General features: G+C 43.7%; 1 pseudogene; it reads right to left on the reverse strand.

Annotated features, from left to right (window-relative positions):
- Window positions 1-1,135: 1,135 nt before the first annotated feature.
- Window positions 1,136-4,147, reverse strand: LOC118729151 (annotated as a pseudogene).
- Window positions 4,148-5,849: the final 1,702 nt, after the last annotated feature.

The following is a 5,849-nucleotide window of genomic DNA, read 5'->3' on the forward strand; positions in this document are numbered from 1 at the left end:
AGAGAGGGGGGGGAGAGGAGGAGAGAGAGAGAGGAGAGACAGAGAGAGGGAGAGGGAGAGAGAGAGATGAGGAGAGCGAGAGAGAGAGAAAGGGTGGAGGAGAGAGAAGAGAGGAGGGAGAGCGAGAGAGGGCGAGGAGAGGAGAGAGGAGAGAGGAAAAGAGAGGGGAGGGAGGGGAGAGAGAGGAGAGGGGAGAGAGAGATGGAGAGAGAGAGAGAGAGAGAGAGAGAGAGAGAGAGAGAGGAGAGAGAGAGAGAGAGCGAGGCGAGAGAGGAGAGAGAGCGAGCGAGAGATATGAGGAGAGAGGAGAGAGACGGAAGAGAGAGAGAGGGAGAGAAAGAGAGAGAGAAAAGAGAGAGAGAGAGAGGAGAGAGAGAGAGAGAGAGAGAGAGAGAGAGGGAGATATTTCCAGAGAGCAAGTAAGAGAAAGAGGAGGAAAGCTCTGAAAACTGGGAATAAATGTTTTCCCCTGAAAACATTTGGGCAAAGATGGGGTGATTATAGGGAGAGCTGAGGGGCTGGAGATGCCACATCTGTGAGATGTGTACACACTCACACAAGTTTATGTAGACATATGGGACTGTGTTTATTTATATACACTGGTGCTTAAGGCGACTACATCATTTAAAGCAAAATTTTTAATCAAACTTTAAACTGTATAACTTTATTTTACTTCCACTGCTTAAGAAGGGACTCTCCTAGGATATCCCCTTTCACTAAGGAAGTGGGCAGATTCCCTCTTTCTTTCTCTCCTGTGTACCCTGGCTATTCCAGTCTATAGTACTGTCTCCTAGAAATGCAAGTTCTTCTGCAGCTAAAATGGACATTTTCTTTTCTTTTTGTTTGTTTGTTTGTTTGTTTACTTTTTTAATTTTTTAAAATATATTTTATTGATTTTGTACAGAGAGGAAGGGAGAGAGATAGAGAGTTAGAAACATCGATAGAGAGTCATCGATCAGCTGCCTCTTGCACACCTCCTACTGGAGATATGCCTGCAACCAAGGTACATGCCCTTGACCGGAATTGAACCCGGGTCCCTTCAGTCCCCAAGCCGAACTCTATCCATTGAGCCAATGGATAGAGTTCAGCTATATAAAATGGACATTTTCTAAATCTTGCTCACCTTTTGATCAATTTTCATATCTCAAGAATGAGTTCAAATGAACTAATCTGATCTGAGGCAAGCCACCACTGACTTCTAGTGTTGCTTCTTCTCCCAGATGATCTACATAGATGTAAGATAAGATATACTTTATGTATATTTTTTTGCAATATGGAACCTTTGTTTTTTAGGTGATTTCTGTACATCTGGAGTATGAGGGTAATTCTTTTACAAACAGGACTGACTACTAGAAGAAACAATGACAAAACTCCACAGGGGTTTAAGCTCCAAATCCAGCCAAGAAGTTTGTTACAATCTCAGCTTTGCACCTGACTGTTCTGAGACCTTTCCACCAGCCTGACATTGCTCAACAGGGCTTGGTGCTGGCTGATAACAGGAGACAAGAAAGTACTCTCAAACTTTGTGGTCTTGCTGGGCTCCATTTTACCAAGATTCTCCCTTACACCAACATAAATAGTCACTTGTTCTTCAATGGCCATGGGAGAATACTCTGCTTGCTTCAGAACTTAGATGCACACCAAGAGTTATTAAGTGGCAGCATTGAGATTCAGCAAAAGTAGCAACTCCCGATACCAATTCCAGCTTCATGGTGCCTGCCACCTGCTTCACAGCCCTGCATTGGGCAGCAGATACACCTCAGAACATAGACAAACCAATGTTTTGTTTGTCCCTCCCTCCCTCCCTCCCTCCCTCCCTCCCTCCCTCCCTCCCTCCCTCCCTCCCTCCCTCCCTCCCTCCCTCTTTCTTTCTTTCTTTCTTTCTTTCTTTCTTTCTTTCTTTCTTTCTTTCTTTCTTTCTTTCTTTCTTTCTTTCTCTTTCTTCTTTCTTTCTTTCTTTCTTTCTTTCTTTCTTTCTTTCTTTCTTTCTTTCTTCAGGAATATTTTTCCATTGATATTTTTAGAGAGAATAGGAAGAGAAAGGGAGAGACAGAAACATCGATGTGAGAAAGACACATCAATTGGTTGCCTCCCACATGTGCCCTGTCTGGGGGCTGGGCATCGAGCCTGCAACTGAGGTATGTTCTGGATGATGAATACACAAGCTCAGTAGGCTCCAAATTTCCAGTCTGGTGGTCTCCACCAGAAGTACTTATGTACAGCAAGTTCAGCAGCAAATCTGACATTTGGGCTTTTGGGGTTTTGATATGGGAAATTTATTCTCTGGGGAAGATGCCATATGAGAGATTTACTAACAGTGAAACTGCTGAATATATTGCCCAAGGCCTATGTCTCTACAGGCCTCATCTAGCTTTAGAAAGGGTGTATACCATATGTACAGTTGTTGGCATGAGGAAGCAGATGAATGTCCCACTTTCAAAGTTCTTCTGAGCAACATTCTAGATGTCATGGATGAGCTTACCAATAAGCGTCCTAGTTCTACTCTCTTCCACAAACTCTAATTTCACTTTCTTGAGGCAAACCAAAGCTACAGGCCCTGGAGCCTTTGTGCTCTGGATGAATACACAAAGGCCCCTTCTCTACATCTAGGGCTGCCTCTCTTCTTTGATTCCCTGGGATAGTACCTTCTGAGCAAAGGCCAAGGAATTATGGTGCCTGGTACTGTCCCCCAGAGAAAAAATTTCCCAAGAGTATTAAGACAGACTGAATTTGGGATGGAAAGTTTTGGGGAGGGAAGGGTAAATAGCCTCATGAGGGTTCCAACAGCTCTTTTGGGTATGCATTAGTGCAGGCGTCTTCAAACTACGGCCTGCGGGCCACATGCGGCCCGCAGAGGAGTCTGATCCGGCCCGCCAGGTTTTTTGGGCAGTGAGCGCAGCCGAGGTGTTACAGTAGGAATTAGTAGTTCATATAGTCCGGCCCTCCAGCTCTCTGAGGGACCGTGATCTGGCCCCCACTTTAAAAAGTTTGAGGACCCCTGCAGAGCTTGCTGGGAGGGAGGCTGAATTTGGCAAGAATAAAACGGTGTCATAAAAATGGGAGGAAAGGGTGTTTTCATATAAAATTAGTGGAAAGCAAAAAAAAAAACAACAACAAAAAAAACCCCAAACACACACACACACACACACACACACACAAACAAAACAAAACACAAAACAAAAACCAAAAAAACAAAACACAACCCCCCCAAAAAAACAAACAAACAAACAAAAAAACACACCAATGTTAATGGCAGGGTGGATACTTCTGTAGAACAGTTCTGTTTCCAAGAAGATGTCTGTCAGCGATGGAAATGGCATTCATTGGATGTAAGCAGACACATGACCAGCTTGTGTTTCTGTGACTGTTAAAGCAGTCAAGGAGCCACCACCAAAAGAATCATTCATTTTGGCTGCTCTTTCTAGCACATGGGAATGCAGACAGAAAACACATGAGGATAGGCCTCATGACCAGGGACTGGCACACAGCAAAAACATCTGGTGATAAGCAACAGCAGGTTTGAATAAGTCGCCATAGATGATCAAAGCATGTTTGCCATTGTCCCTAAAATACTCTTCTATAAAACAGCCAGAATAAGGAGCCAGGCACTGCAGTGGGGCAGCATCTGAAACCACTATGGTGTTCTTCATGGCATCTGCACTTTTAAGTCTCTTCACCAGCTGGGCACCAGTGGATCTCTTCTGACCAGTAACAGTGTAGATATAGCACAGCTTCTTTTTTTCAGCAGATCCATCATTGAAACATTTCTGGTTAATGATTGTGTCGCTAGCAATTGATGTTTTGCCAATCTGTCGGTCACCAATAATCAGCTCACACTAACCACAACCAATGGCACCAAGCTATCAACAGCCTTAATGCTGGTCTGCCTTGGTTCCTGCACAGAAACTTGAGGAGTGATCACAGGGGTTTTTAGGCCAACTCACCCATGGGTCTTGGAACCAATTGGACCCTTTCCATTCATGGCATGGTCAAAGGCATCTACTACATGATGTAATAGCTCCTCAACAATGGAAACATCCATAATGGCTCCTGGGCACTTCACAATATTTTCTTCCTTAATTAGTTTATCATTTCTAAACACATCACTAACATTGTCGAGTTCAATAACTGAAGAAAATTCTACCATTTCTTCTGCTTGAACATTCCTCAGCCCATGTACTCAGGCAATACCATCACCAATACTTACGACATGCCCAGTCCCTTCACGGTCAAAGAGTTATGAGCTCCAAGAATCTGCTCTTCAATAACAGAGCAGTGGCAGTGCCAATCTTCTTAAGACGAGTGTTAGAGACATGGAGATTACTTGCAGAAATGAAGGATGACCCCAAAGCAGTTCTGGAGACAAGCCTGGCCCGCTGAGGAAGAGTGCCGGCCACAGTTACGGCACCGCACGTGGACATTTTTCAGCTTCTCAGTAGTTTCTTTGCAGCCGTGGCCTCTGGACTAACTCAGATATGGTTTTTAACTTATCCCCAGAAAAGTGGTAAACAATAGAAATTTTGGGTATCATAGAAGGCAAAACAACAGCAACAAAACCCCCAAAATATTCCACTGCCTATAAAATTATATTTATTATTAAATTATAAAATATTAATAAATTACTATTAAAAGGAAGAGCTAACACTTATAAAACACCTATTAGGTGCTAGGCACTGTTCTCAGTGCTCTGCATGTATCTATTTAATTCTCAGGACAACTCTATAGAATAAGATCTATTTCACCTCCATTTTGCAGAGGAGGAAATTGAGGCAGAGAGGGACTGAGCAACTAGCCCTAGATTTGACAGCTAGGAAATGGTGAAGTTGGGGTTTGAATTCATGACCTGGCTCTAGAGTCTGTGCTCTGTCAGAGTCAGTGACCTTTTTTTTTTTTTCCCCCCTGGGGAAATGGGTGATGGGCATAGCTGTTATGAATTTCTCAGATTTCCACAGAATAGAACCATCTACAGTTTTTCATGGGAATGAAGCAGCTTCCAAGTTGAGAGATATCTTAGAGCTTTTGTTTTGACACTAAGAAGTTAGGTTACTTTTTTTAGAACTCAGTTTTCTCTTCAGTAAAACAAAGAGGAAGGATTAGATATCGTCAGCCTTCCTGCACTAAAATGCTGATCTCTAGGTGCCTGTGAAGGAGAAGCAGGCCAGTTTCTGCTTCCTACACCCTTCAAGCTGAGAGCTGCGGGTAGGGTGTCCAGTGCCTAACCTGGTAATAAGAAATTAGGGTTACAGCTCCAGGAAGCCTCGACCTTTTCCTAAGAAAGAAACAGTTGCCTATTGTGCGCTGTGTGTTTTAAACAGATTATATAATCAATTCTCAGAGTAAGCCTGTGAAGTAGTTAGCATTGTCTCCTTTTAGAAAAATGAAGTTAAGCTTTCTCTCCTTCCAGGGAGCACGCCCATGTCTTTCCCTAGTCCTTCCCCTCCTCCCGCGCTCCCCACCCCAACCTTACCATTAGCTTCCTCACTCCCAAGCTCCAACGGCCCTTCCTTTACCTCTAGACTTGTTTCCTACGCCTATTTCTTCTAGGAATTACTTTCTCTACCTCTGTAATTTACCCAATAAATCTTCTCTTACAAAAAAGAAAAAAAAAATGAAGCTGAAACTTAGTCATACCAAGTAACTTGCCCAAGAGGGCCTTGCTAGTAAGGGTTGCAGGCAGGACTGAAATCCAGTCTGTCTTATCTCCAAAGCCTTGGGCGCATTTCTCAACACAAGAGCCGGTTGTGTCAGACCCTTCTTCCTGCAAACCTACGTGGTAGGCTTCATCTCCCCACTTCACTGAGGATAAGGTGAGACTCAGGTCACTTGCCAAGTAAGTAAAGGACCTGGCT

This window comes from Pipistrellus kuhlii, unplaced genomic scaffold (assembly GCF_014108245.1).
Source record: "Pipistrellus kuhlii isolate mPipKuh1 unplaced genomic scaffold, mPipKuh1.p scaffold_m20_p_3, whole genome shotgun sequence".
Lineage (NCBI taxonomy): Eukaryota > Metazoa > Chordata > Mammalia > Chiroptera > Vespertilionidae > Pipistrellus > Pipistrellus kuhlii.